General features: G+C 35.9%; 1 pseudogene; it reads left to right on the forward strand.

The window, feature by feature from the left end:
• Positions 1–3,805: 3,805 nt before the first annotated feature.
• LOC149541522 (uncharacterized) lies at positions 3,806–14,686 on the forward strand (annotated as a pseudogene).
• The last annotated feature ends 588 nt before the right edge of the window (positions 14,687–15,274 follow it).

Consider the following 15,274-nt stretch of genomic DNA (forward strand, 5'->3'; position numbering starts at 1 on the left):
ATAGATCATTCTTTGAGCAGGGTATTGGGTGATCAGTTGCAGCAGTGGTTGTCCTTCAGGTGGGATTTTGTTGATATTGTGAAGGCCAACAGTCAAGTCATTGTTCCCTCCAAATAATCGAGTCTCTTGGTTTCCAAAGACTCTTCATTTGTAATATTATTGGAGCCCTTTTATATGCTGCTCCTGCTCATTTGTAATTAACTTTTTACACATTAATCTAATACTCTACAGTTTGGACGTAGCCACTATTGTGGTGAACCAGGATAAATCTGATATTGTGTATTTCTTCTTATTGCGACATTTTTTATTCTCTGTTTAAATCCTTTCAATTTATCATAATGCACTAGAGATGGTACACTTTGTTCGTACGCATCACATTGGTCATTTCCGGTCGCCTGTTTTGGGTGAGAAACAATCCTCCTTCCACTTTACAACCTAGTTTATTGCCTATATAATCTCATTACCATACGAATTATTCTAACTTTCTCAAACCTTGGATGGAAATTCGTTTCAAACTTTAGATAAGCTTTCATTTTGTTTTTCTATTTAGTTGATTTTTCTAATTAAGTTATACCTATTCTGAGTATGTTGATCCATGTGGTTGCAGTGGGTTTTCTATTTAGTTGAAATTTTTAGACATTTTAATCAATTTTAAGAATGTTAATCCATGTATAGTTACAGGTGAACATCACAATTTCTGTGATGGCGAAATACTTATGCTTTTTAACTGCATTGACATGCTGTTGGGCGATGGTTATTTGCAACATTGTGCGCAGATAACCAAAGGAGGAGAGATGCCCTCATTGCTTTGAACAACGAGTTCATGGAATGGATTGCAGAAAAGAGACATTCCATTTCATCAAACTCCTATCATTCCCAGTTTTCAGTAGATCCCAATGAAAACTATCCTATAAGTGGCATACTTTCTCCAGCACTGTTCAAATTGAAACATCTAAAGAATTTGGATTTGAGTGGCAATTCCTTACGTGGCGTTCTACCCGCAGGTAGAGATGCTTCTAATTTGCAGCATTTCTTTGGTTATTGTAACGCAACGTGCTTCCTTCCACATTCAGGGCTTTTTGGTCTCCACCGACTAAGGCATCTCGATCTCAGCTTCAATTATTTCCATGGCCTGATTTTGAAGAATATTTCCTCCCTTCACCGCTTGACTTACCTACAAAACAGGAGCCATGTTAGCAATCCCCAATCCTTATAAAAAGTGGAAAATTCAACAAGAGTCAAAGTCAATATATACATTAACTAGTCAACATTTATTTCATCCAATTTAATTTAAATTGATATAAAAATATAAGAAGATAATTAACATGTTTCAATTTAAAATATGAAAATTTTAACATCTCAAAATATTGATTAACCAACATACCTAAGAGATCATTTATCGGTTAGAAGAATACTAAAATCTCTTAGACATGATATTCTTTCTCATAGGAGCTCCAGAACTTGTTCAAGGTACACAAGGACGAGAACATTGTAGGAGGGCTTTACCACTATACCACTCCATAAATTTAACTTCCTCAGCAACATTCCATGAATAACATATTATAATCTCTTCACATAAGACATTGTATACATAAGATGTATTCCAAAACAATAAAAACATCTCTCTTAAATTTTGTAAACATATCATAGACTCGAAATCTCTTTTAACTTTTGAATATTAAAATGTTGATAATTGCAAGAAGAGGGTGCGAAAATGCAATTGTACCTTTTCGTAAGATAGTATTAATCATCATTACTTTAACAACAAGGTTAAGCATAATGTATGAATATCTCTCAATGGTAAGTTCTCACACACGGAACTAAAACAACCACATACAAATCTTAGAAGATGAAATACAAATAACCACTTCAAGAGAATTTGAATACATCTAACTTAATCAATCATAGTAATAGAGAGAAGAAATTGTAGGGACAACACTAAGAGAATAAATATGTCAGTAAGGTATATCCATACATAAAAAAACTATAATATTTAAAATATTTGTCTTTTTTACTTTGGGAAGAAGCTATATCTCTAATTTTAATTAACTTTGGGATTTGATTTGTGCCTGGTGTTATATAAAATAAAATAAATAAATTTTAACTTCATTAAGCAATAAAATGAAGTAAATATTTCTTTTTCTATTTTATTTGTGAGAACAAAAACAACATAAAAATTGTCTCTAGTTTTTATAAAACAAGATAAATAAAATTTACTATTAAAATGAATTTAGAGCTAACTTCTATATAATTTCTTTTTCTTACTAGACTTAACCAAAATTGAAGAAAGATTTGCTAAATGATAATATGTGACTTATATAAAGAGAAAGGTAAAATAAAATTATTTAAACCTAGTGCCTCGAGGTGACAATATGTTAAAAAGATTTACAAGACACGTTTATATATGATACATATTTATTATTATTAAGGGAATCCACCTCAATTCCCCTTCCTTGAATCCAGAACTTGCATTAACAAGAAGGCTGCAGGATGATAGAAAACAGAAGGCAATTTTTAATTATAAAATTGATATTAAATTAAATATAATCATTTGAAAACAAATTTGGTTCAGAAAATAATATTTGAGAAACATACATTCAACTAAAAATCACTAAATCACTATTTTGATTAAAAAGAAAAGAGCCCGTTTAAAAAGTTTGGCAGAAAAATAATACTTGGATTAATGACTCTCTCGTGCATCATCTTCTCTTTCCATTTAATCTTAAAAAATGGTAGACATTGTCTGTGCACATCGCATCTTTAATTTCTTTTCATCTGCTTTGGGGTAGGATGCCATCTTCCACCCACTTTCCAGCCTGGGTTTCCATTAACATGGAATAGTTTTGGTTTCCAGGTTACATATATGCCTACATAATCTCATTACCATGATATGCCTCCTCCTATCCTCCTCAAATCTTTAGATTCAGTTCAACTTCAAGTAAGAAATATATTTTGGTTTTCTTTTGCTATTTTGTTGATTTCAGAAACAAGTTTTATGTATTCTGAGTATGTTCCTCCATGTGGTTTCAGCCAGTAAATCATTTGAGGTCTTGAAGGTTCCATCTAATCTATTTATGTTAAATAGATAAGCATGGATCTAAGGGTGTTTAAAGTTATAAGGATGTAACTGTACTCTTAAGGTGATTATGTGTTCATGACATATATATGGTTAACCTTTTTCCTTTTAACTAATCCTGGGTTTACAAGCAGTTTTGGTTAAGCCTATTTAAAATCATGGTGAGTATATTAGTTACTCTGCTGTGTTTTCCAGATACCCTTTAGTGCTGTTCTTAGCGGTATGATGATATTGATCTATTATTTTAGAAGTAGCTTTTTGAATTTGTGAAATTCTATTTTATTGCTATTTCAATTGGAGTTCTGTTTTATTGCTTAGTCTAGTTACTATGACTGTTTAGTTATTTTGTTAGTTGTATCATTTGTGTCTGAGAGCTTGCTTTTCAAGTCCTGTTTTGGGTTTTGTTGGTGAATTTTATTGAACTGTAATAAATTGGGATCCTTTCCTACTTCCTATAATGAAAACCATAGACATTATTCTTCTTATTGATTTCAAGAGGAAGTGTGTAAACCTATGTTATATTTAGCAAATCTTTCGTTCAAATTCAACACGGGATATATTAAAGATTAGATCAATTCTAAGTATTTTATTTTATTTTGTTACTCTTAATGTAACTGTTTATTCATACTCTTTCGGTGTGAGGCTTAGCCTCTTGCTTTCATTGTAAATTAGTTTTTGTGAACTCTTTATAATTAATATATATAAAAGTATGTTAATTGTCCTTTTAGGATGGAGAGATACTTGGAGGACTTGTGTTTTTTCATTCCATTTGTAAGGAAGCAAAGGTGCGCGGAATCGCTTCCTACGCTAATCTTTGAGAGGACGATTATGCAAATCAAAGTAACTATTGCAAAGATCTCAAGAAATGCATAATAACATAATCAAAATAACAAAGAACACACAACACAGTGATTACCATGGGGAAACCCTTCCGGGAGAAAAACCCCACCCTCCAAAACTCGCACAATGTATTACCAAACCAAGATGATTACAATACACTTGCAATGCAAGTTCTTACAGGAGCGCATCACTACAACTCAAACTTGGAGAGACTCCTTCTAGCACCAGTCTTGCAAACTAAACTCAATTACACAAACACCTCCCCAAGCCCTCCTTTTATAGTGATTTTGTAACCTGAAAACCACTTATGGTTTTACAAAACCATGGGCAAAACTACCATGCCACATGTTACCAATTTTTGACATTTACATTTCCAATATGGAAAAACAACTAGGTTAAAATAGTAATCCCGTCCACAATTTTGTCTCTTAGTCTAGACCCCCATAAAAGTCACAAAATGAGTCATCAAGGCTCTAAAAATGACCTACCTATATTCTACTATGGACAAGACTCATTTTAACAACTCACTAACCATTTTTCAATGCATAAACAAGTGGAAAACTTCCACAAATAAATTCTGAAATTTTCCAAGAAAGGATTGCAAGGTTGAGACACATGTTTTTCAACATTCTCCCACTTGTCGAACACCTTGCAAGAGTCAGGGGATCCGAAATATCATGGACTTAATTGCTAAGGGCCGAGAGGCCCATAGACTCTAAACACCATCTGAATTTCTCTGTGCTCACGGGCTTAGTTAATGCATCAGCATCATTCACCAAAGTCTCTACCTTTTCCAGCTTCACCTTGCCATCCTCGATCATATCTCTCACAAAATGATATTGTACATCAATGTGCTTGGTCCTCGCATGAAAAGTCAGGTTCTTCGCTAGGCAGATTGCACTCTGGCTGTCACTATAAATTGTCACTGCACCCTGTTTGAACTCTATATCTGAACACAGTCTCTTTAGCCAGATGGCTTCTTTGCAGGCATGAGTAGCTGCCATATACTCTGCCTCAGTAGTGGACAAAGCGACCACAACCTGTCACTTACTCATCCAACTGATTGCACCACCAAATAATGTAAACACATATGCACTGGTAGATCATCTTCTATCAACATCATTAGCCCAGTCTGAATCCACATAGCCTCGAATATCCAAGGAATGCTCACTTCCTATTCCATGAAAACATATTGAGTATTCTGAGGTACCCCGCAAGTATTTGAAAACTCTTTTTACTGCATCCCAATGTGCTCTTCCTGGATTAGACATATAATGGGAAAGTACTCCCACTACTTGGGCAATGTCTGGTCTTGTACAAACCATAGCATACATCAAACTTCCAACAACACTCTGATATGGTACTCGACTCATCTCTTCCATCTCCAATGGGGATGTAGGACACTGTGAGCTAGAAAGCTTTGTTCCCATAGTAACAGGAACACTCAATGGTCTTGCATCCTGCATATTGAATCTTTTCAAAATAGTACCAACATACTCACTTTGGCCTAGCCAAAGCTTTCTGTTCCGTCTATCTCGTATAATCTCCATTCCCAGAATGTGCCTAGCTGCACCAAGATCTTTCATTTCAAACTTTATTGAGAGTTGAGATTTTAACTCTACAATCAAACCTTTTCCTTTGCCAATAAACAACATGTCATCGACATACAAGGCATTAACTAGGAAACCATCACCATCAGATTTGAAATATATACAGTGATCAGATTTAGATTGCACAAATCCCAAACTCAACACATATGTATCAAACTTCTGGTACCACATCCTAGGACTCTGTTTTAAACCATACAAGGATTTCTTCAATTTACAGACCAAATAACTTTTATCTTTCACCACATAGTGCTCTGGCTGTGACATGTAAATTTCTTCCTCCAAATCTCCATGAAGAAAAGCAGTTTTCACATCCATTTGCTCGATCTCTAGATCATAAGCTGCTGCAATAGAAAGCAAAAATCTAATGGATGTCATTTTGGCTACTGGAGAAAAAATCTCACCATAATCTACTCCCTCAACTTGAGAGTAACCTTTTGCAACCAAACGTGCTTTATACTTCTCAATGCTTCCATCTGAACCCATCTTCCTTTTGAACACCCATTTACAACCAACAGGCTTCTGTCCTTCAGGCAATGGTACAAGGTCCCATGTTTGATTCCTCTTAAGAGCTACCATTTCTTCATCCATGGCTATTTTCCAAGACTCTGAATCATTCATCCCAAGATCCTCTTCTACAGATCTTGGTTCATCAATGTTAGCATTCAATGCAAATATGCACCTCCAATCATCAGGAGAATACCCATACCTTTCAGGTGGTTTCCTTTGTCTAGTAGATCTTCGAACAAGATCTGGTTCAGGTTCACGATTAGGTTCTCCCTATTCCTCTGATGATTCAGACCTCATAGAGCTCTCTTCAACATCTCGTCTTTCTAAGGGCCTTGATTCAACTTTCTCAGGTGTAGCAGGAAGTTGAATCACTTCTTTCTTTTCTTTAATTTGTTTTGGCTGTACTATAATAGAAGAAGGCTTAGTTTCTCTAAAAATAACACTTCTGGAATAAAATACCTTTTGTGCAACAGGATCCCAAAGCTTGTATCCTTTCACACCATAACTATATCTGATGAAGATACATTTGACAGCTTTTTTGTCCAATTTTGTTTGCTTCTCTTTTGGCACATGAGCATATGCCTCACAACCAAACACTCTAAGATATCTAAGTGAAGGCTTGTGGCCCGACCATGCTTCCATTGTCATCTTATCAACAAGAGCTGATGTAGGAGACCTGTTTATCAGATAGCAGGTAGTGGCTACAGCTTCAGCCCAGAACTTTTGTTCTAGTCCAGCACCACTCAGCATACTCCTAGCCTTCTCCATCAAGGTCCTATTCATTCTTTTTGCAACTCCATTTTGCTGTGGAGAATACAGAGTTGTCTTCTCTCTTTTAATACCACAATATTTACAAAATGTGTCAAAAATATTGGAGCAAAATTCACCACCATTATTAGTTCTAAAGCATTTTATTTTCTTTCCAGTCTGCAATTCAACCATTGCTTTAAATTCTTTGAAACGATTGAAAACTTCAACTTTACTCCTAACGAAATAAACCCATGTTCTTCTACTAAAATCATCAATGAAAGAAACATAATAAACTGATCTACCAATAGAAAGAACATCGACTGGACCAAATACATCTGAATGAATTAGATCCAAAATACATGAAGACTTATGAGAACTCGAGTAAAACTGAATGCGATTTTGTTTACCATAGATACAATGCTCACAAAAATCAAACTCAAGATTGCAGTCATTCAACCCATCAACAAGGTTCTTATTTTTCAAGGTCCATAGGCCCTTCTCACCTATGTGGCCAAGTCTCTGGTGCCATAACATAGTCTTCTCTGCAGGCAACTTTGATTCGGTAGACAGAGCACCCTTGGGTACCCAAAAACCATGACCATCTGTTGAAAGAGAAACTCTCTCCTTCTCTGACTGAGTAGTCTTTTTCACAATCTTATCAGAAGTACTATTGCACTCGACTGTGTGTGCATCAAGTTGGTACAATGTACCCAATCTCTTCCTCTTGCTATTACCATAGCGCCTCTCACCATTTTTACACCTGCTTCAGAAAACTATACATGCACACCCGCATCTATTAGCTTACTAATAGACAACAAATTCCTTGCTAGTCTAGGGATATGCAAGGCACCATCAAATCTTCTAATTCTACCATCAAAAAATTTCACATGAATACTTCCACGACCAACAATATCAAGTACTGAATTATCACCCAAATACACCTTACCACCATCAAAATTTTCATACTTACTAAACCAGTTCCTATTAGGAGTCATGTGGAAAGATACACCTGAATCTATTAACCATGCATTTTCACCTGCATGAGTGGACAAGGCTGCAATGAAAGCATCTCCATCTTCCTTCTCAGACTCAGAATCAGAATCTTGCTTCTTCTTCTTCTTCTTTTTCTTCTCCTCTTTCCAGTCCTTTCGGAAGTGTCTAGGTTTGCCGCAATTCTAGAAGATTGCCTTGGACTTACTAGGGGATTTCGATCTCCCCTTATTTTTGGACTTAGAATGGCCATGCTACTTTTCATTCTTGCCTCTTTCTTTTGATCTTCCGTGAACACTCAAAGCCTCTTTGGTATTCAGAGAGACCTTCTTTCTCATCTCCTCAGAAAGTAGAGAACCAAAAACATCCTCCATCTTCAAGACAACTGAAGTGCTCCCTATAGCCATCACAAGACTATCCCATGAGTCTGGCAACGAACATAACAAGATTTGACACCTTTCTTCTTCATCCATTGGCACCCCTACTGAGTTCAATTGAGTCACCAACATATTAAACCTTTCCAGATGCTCAAAAATTTGTCCACCTTCTTCCATTCTCAAGGAATACAACTTCTTCCTCAAGAAAATCTTATTCACAAGTGATTTCGTTTGATAGATCTCACTAAGCTTTTTCCAAAGCTTCTTCGCGGTAGGTTCTTCATGGAAATTAATCAGAATCGAGTTTGCAAGACACAATCTGATGAGACCTTTAGCTTTTCTATCAGTCACATCATATCGTGCGGCTAATGTTGGATTTGTGGGTCTCAGCTTGTTCTCATCAATTGCATCCCATAGATCCTGATCAGTCAACAGCTCTTCCATCTTCAACTTCCACATCTCAAAGTTTGTGCTAGAAAAATTTTCAACATCAATTCTCCCTGACATGCTTGCCATCTTTTCAATCCTGCAACACATAAATGAAATGCTCAGCACAAGCTCCCACTCAAACCTTGATTAGCTCAAAAAACCCTGTACCCAACAAATAGAACCAAGACTGGCCAGGCTCTGATACCACTTGTAAGGAAGAAAAGGTGCACAGAATCACTTCCTATGCTAATATTTGAGAGGACGATTATGCAAATCAAAGTAACTATTGCAAAGATCTCAAGAAATGCATAATAACATAATCAAAATAACAAAGAACACACAACACAGTGATTACCGTGGGGAAATGCTTTCGAGAGAAAAACCCCACCCTCCAAAACTCGCACAATGTATTATCAAACCAAGATGATTACAATACACTTGCAATGCAAGTTTTTACAGGAGCGCATCACTACAACTCGAACTTGGAGAGACTCCTTCTAGCACCAGTCTTGCAAACTAAACTCAATTACACAAACACCTCCCCAAGCCCTCCTTTTATAGTGATTTTGCAACTTGAAAACCACTTATGGTTTTACAAAACCATGGGCAAAACTACCATGCCACATGTTACCCATTTTTGACATTTACATTTACAATATGGAAAAACTTGAGTTAAAATAGTAATCCCGTCCACAATTTTGTCTCTTAGTCTAGAACCCCATAACAGTCACAAAATGAGTCATCAAGGCTCTAAAAATGACCTACCTATATTCTACTATGGACAAGACTCATTTTAACAACTCACTAACCATTTTCCAATGCATAAACAAGTGGAAAACTTCCACAAACAAATTCTGGAATTTTCCAAGAAAGGATTGCAAGGTTGAGACACATGTTTCTCAACAGCATTGACTTGGTTTTGGGTGACAATCAATTGCAATGTTGTGTGCTTAAGTGAGGAAAGAGATGCCCTTGTTGTTTTCAAGGATGAGTTATATCCTTCCTTTAGGTTTAGTTCATGGGATGGACATAATTATTGTGAGTGGCATGGCATTGAATGCAGCAGAGAGACATCTCATGTCATCAAACTTTATCTTTCTTAGTTTTCAAAAGACCACCATAAATATTATCTACCAAATGGCATAGTTTCTCTAGCCCTCTTCAAATCGAAGTGTCTGGAGCATTTGGATTTAAGAGCCAACTACTTGAGTGGCCCTATTCCAGTAGGTGGATACACTTCTACTTCACATCATTTCTATTTTTCTTTAACATGTTCTTCTTCCTTAAACTATTATTTAATGTGTTTTCCTGGTCTTGGACATTCAGAGCTTTTTGATCTACACCGACTGAAGCATCTCAATCTCAGATTCAATTACTTTGAAGGGCAAAATTTGAAGCATATTTCCTCCCTTCACAACTTGACTTACCTCAACTTGTCTTGTGCTGGTGCTGATCTGGACAACAGTATTCAGTGGCGTCTGGGAAATCTTTCCCAACTACAAGTCATGGATCTTTCCAGCAGGAATTACGATGAGGGTGAGTTTTTCTATTCTAGTTATTATTGTGGACTTTTGGAGAGCCTCAATTTGGATTGGACAAAGAATGTGTGGGGGTTGAAGCATTTGTCACTTCAAGGGATCCAACTGAATATGACGGGGGAGCAATTGGAAGCTCCACTTTCTCACCTCATAAATCTCCACAACCTCAACCTCAAAGACTATATTCTATCCGGCCACATCCCTAATGCCCTACAAAACCTTACCTCCCTCTCCCATCTCCAACTTAGTTGGAACCAGTTTACTAGTTCCAGGTTGCGCACATGGTTGGGAAATTTGACAGCTCTAGTTTCCATTTGGCTTGACCACTATGACCTGGCAGGGCCATTCCCTACAGGTCTTTCCCACTTGCCTCATCTCAAAGACCTAATGTTGGCCAACAACAAAATAACTAGAAATATCAAGGACATATTGTTATGTGAGTCATCACCCCTGCTCAACAGATTTTCTCTGTTGCATTCCAATGTTATAGGAAGTTTGCTACCTTGCATTGGAAATATTTCTGCACTTCAATACCTTAGCATCGCTAACAACCCATTGAATGGACAAATTCCAGCTTCAATTGGTTTGCTTTCATCCTTGAACTATCTTAGGCTCTCTTATAACCAGTTGACCGGCAATGTGCCTTCTGAGTTGGGTGGGATTTCCACTTTGAAAGTGCTCTTTCTAGACCACAATTAGCTTAATGGCACCATTCCCAATTCTCTTGCACATCTTAGTCGAATTTTCAAAGTAAATCTTGCTAGCAACCATTTAGAAGGCTACATTTCTCTTCACTTTTTTGAAAAGGCTACCAAGCTTGTTGAGGTCCGACTTTTCGACTATAGATTGACTGTTCAGATTGAGCCCAATTGGATTACTTTAATTTAGTTTGATAATTTGGTCTTGGACTCTTGTAATATTGGGGGTCTCATTCCTGCATTCCTTTCAACACAATATAGATTGAGGTTTTTGGATCTCTCCAACAACGGCATTTTTGGAAATATTCCAACTTGGCTGGGGAGCATTTCAACTTTGGCAAAACTTAACCTGGCTAGCAATAACTTGCAAGGTGAACTCCCTTCCACCTTTGATATAAGTTACTATTCTTAGATATATTTGGGTGATGAGCATGTACATGTATATAAATATATCTAAACTAAACAAGCAATGGCAAGGAGTAGTACATTGTGTAGATCTCGACTAGAAAGTGGCTACGATTCCCTCCCTTAACCACATCAAACACGTCAGATAGAAGATAAAATAGACACGTGCACCATACACATGCAAGTATGGGGTAAGTACCATAGTAAATCATGAGCCAACTCATCAAATGCGTAGATATAATAATGCATCTCTATCAATATAACATAGTCATCATTAAAGACATCATGTTAACACTGCTATGAAAGAAACCACATTTACTAACTAGGAATTATCAAGACATCATTAACAACATGTGAAATGAAATCAAGTAAGCAATTATAATTGATATATTTGTAATCCAAGTTATGAAATGATGTCATATATCTGAAATCGAACATTTGGAAACAAATGAATTTAACTCATATGAATGAGAATCTTCATTTTCTTGTGTGTTTTATTTTAAGTTTTGTGGTTTCCGTTTCATGATGTCTTTATGTGGAGTGTTAGTTGACCCAACTAGGATATGCACCAGAGGAGGCTTTTGATATTTCTTTCATGATGGTTATTTGACTAGAGGTCATTATTTTTTTTATGATTCAAAATTGATACTTATGTTTTATGAGTTTTATGTTGTTGAACATTTGACTTGGGTTTTGAGAACCAAATTATTTTATGGTTTCCTATTAAGGAACCAAGTTTGATCTTTATGGTGTTGTGATATGGGACACAACAATGTTTTATGTGCTTAGGAGAGGTTGTGTAGGTACATGTCTTTGGGAGTGGCTTGTAGTAGGGGTTCGAGACCTAAAGTGGTCAGTGCTAGGGTAACCTATTAAGTTATGTAATAAGTGATAATTTAGTAATTAATATTTTGGGGAAACACACTAAAAAGATAAGTTAGAGATATTTATCCCGTCCATGCATTGAGTGTTTTTATAGACTAAGGATGGGAATGGGATGAAAGTATAACTGGTTTTCCTTGTCTTCTTGAGAGGATTTTTTGGTTCTGCATGTGTCACATTGAGGGTCCGAGGTTTAGAGTACCCAGTCCAGGGTAACTCAACACTTGAGGGTTCGGGGTCTATTGAGAGATCAGTCTAGGGTAACTCAAGTAGTTTGACCATGTGATGACACTCCTTAGTATGTAGCCTAAGTCTCCTTTGTAGATTTTGTTTGTACCTCTAGTGGTGTACTTATTGTTGATGTATTCAATGTGGTTATTCACTTTCATTGATGGTGATTGGTGATTTATGGTTGATGTACTTGTGACATGTGGCTTCTGTCTTGAGGTGGATATCTTTCATTGACTTTATCTTATGATCTTGGTATTCAATTTATACTTGGTTCATGTATGATGTTTGGTTATGTGGTGTTGGTATTGGATTGAGTGTTCTTTCATTTTGGATTATCTTATCTTCTTGAGCAGTATGTGTTACCTTTGAGGTAGTTTTGGCTTTTAGGATTCCTATCCTAGGAATGCTTTATGTTTGATTAGCCATTTGTGGATTGTTCATTATCTTCCCTGCATGGTGGGAGTGGAAGCCTGATTAGGTAACCATGCGGTCGAGAGGTAGTGTCTTCTTACCATATGGGTCCCCTCATATTGCGAACTGTTGGATGTTTGTTGTAGGAGATGTAACTTTATCATTCTTATTTTTTATCTCAAAGACTTCTTTTCAGTTGATGTATATATGTTATCATGTATTCTAATGTATTATATCTATTCTCACATACCTTGCGACATGTGTAGTAGATGTTATTTATTGGATGTACTTTTATTGTATGAGTTATACTTATGCATTTTCTTATGTGATTAGGTATATGTTAGTTCTTTATGATCACGAGACATTGTCCTTGAGCTTAAGCTAATTAATATAACTTCTTACATGTGACTTAATGTGAAGGAACCCTTGAGCAATGAAATCTGTATTGTAATTGCTTATGTGTAATTGCTGTGAATGTGTATATTGCTTCCGCATTGTTACTTTGATGTTGTTTAATTTTTATTTTTTAAATAGTTCAGTAAACTTTGTTACATGTTAGGTTTTTTTTCTCTTGGGTTCCCGAGCAGGGCGTTACAAAAAATATGTTGATAGGTTCTCTTCCTATTCCCTTTGTGTGTGCATTAAATTTGGACATATTGGACCTATCCCACAATAGATTCACTAGTTTTTATCCTTGTATAGATTGGTTCCCTATTTCTTGACATTCAGTTCTTGTTATACTCTCAAAATGATTTAAGAGGTGATATTCCTACATCCATTGGTCTTCTGCAAATGCTATGGGATTTGGATCTATCAAGGAACAAATTTGAGGTTGAAATACCATCTAGCATCACAAACTACATAGCTTTGAAAAGACTAAATCTGGCAACCAATAAATTGAGTGGAGAGATTCCATCCAAGATTGGAAGCCTATGCCAACTTGAAATGCTTCATCTCAGTGACAATATGGTTGAGGGTAACTTACCATCTAGTCTTCAAAATTGGCTTGACATTGTAGATTTTAGATGTGACCAATAATTCCTTGTCTGGGAACATACCTCTTTGGTTAGGGTAGCTTCCTGACTTGATGATACTTGTTTTGAGATCCAAAAATGTCAAAGGGTGGGTACCACATGCATTGGGCAATCTTTCGAGTCTCCATGTCTTAGACATCTCCCACAACAATTTGATTGGTGCTATCCCACCATAGCTGAGGAGATTTGAGGCCATTATTGCTGGAAAACTAAGAGAATCAAATGTTCTAAATGGTTAGTCCATTTATGGCCATCGTTACTATTATAAGGAAGAGGTCAATGTGAGAAACAAGAGATTGAACCTGGCCTATGCAGATTATGTTCTATTACTTATAACAGCCATTGATCTATCTTCAAATTAGCTCTCAGGTGAGATTCTGTCAAAAATTGGAAACCTCAAGCATTTACATGTCTTGAATTTGTCAGTCTTATAGGAGAGATTCCTTTAAGCTTTCACTTGCTAAAGAAATTGGAGTCAATGGATCTTTCAAATAATAGTTTACATGGAAGAATCCCAGGTGAGATGGTACAACATTCCTTTTTGAGTTTCTTCATTATGTCCAACAACAATCTCTGTGGAAGAATCCCAAAAAGGCATCAGTTCTCCACATTCAATTCAACTTACTTTTCAAGGAACATAGGTCTATGTGGGTTTTTGGTAGATAAGAGGTCATGTAGTTGTGAGCACAACTCATCTGCAAGTATGCCATTGGTTTCCCAAGAAGAAGATGAAGAGGAAGAAGAAATCCCATGGCATTGGTATGTAAGTTGGATGGCAAGTTTTGTTGTTGGATTATGGGGAGTGTTTGGAGTCCTTCTTTTTCAAAAAGAAATGACAAATAATATACATTCGAGTGCTTGATGGATATGTTGTGGGTGCTATAAATATATTGTCTGTTAGGAAGTAATATAGAATATTGTAAGAGGCATTGGATTCATATTGTCATGGCTAGTATAGATATTTGTAAGAAAACAACATCTAATACTGTAGTGTAAAGAGGCAACACCTCTTGTCTGGGTATGGATGTCATTAGGAAAAATAAGCTTGCAACATGTAAGTTGATAATTTGAAAAATAATGGTATTTATTTTATGTTTGACAACGTTGTCTATGAGCTTTTATTAACAATTTTATAATAACTTAAAAAAATTATAATAGTGTGAACTTTCTTTTTCTTGTCATTATTTGGCGCTTGATTCGGTTGTGAGTATTTGTATATAATTTTAATTTAATTTATTTAATTGGAGACTATATTTAATATTATTAATATTTTAATTATATTATTTGAAAGGACATCGTCTACAGTGCAATTTATTATGTTGTTAAATTTTATCATGTCAAAGTCATAAATCCTAACAAATTGATAAGTAGGAGATATTTTCCATAGCAAGTGTCCCTTCAAAGGTGCAAGTGCTAGTATATTGTTTGTGCACAATAGTTTGACAAAATCATTTGTTTGGTATAAAGTCTATAGTTTGTATGTCATGTATTTTTAG

This window comes from Cupressus sempervirens, chromosome 8 (assembly GCF_028749045.1).
Source record: "Cupressus sempervirens isolate cs-2001-9-10 chromosome 8, ASM2874904v1, whole genome shotgun sequence".
NCBI classification, from domain to species: domain Eukaryota; kingdom Viridiplantae; phylum Streptophyta; class Pinopsida; order Cupressales; family Cupressaceae; genus Cupressus; species Cupressus sempervirens.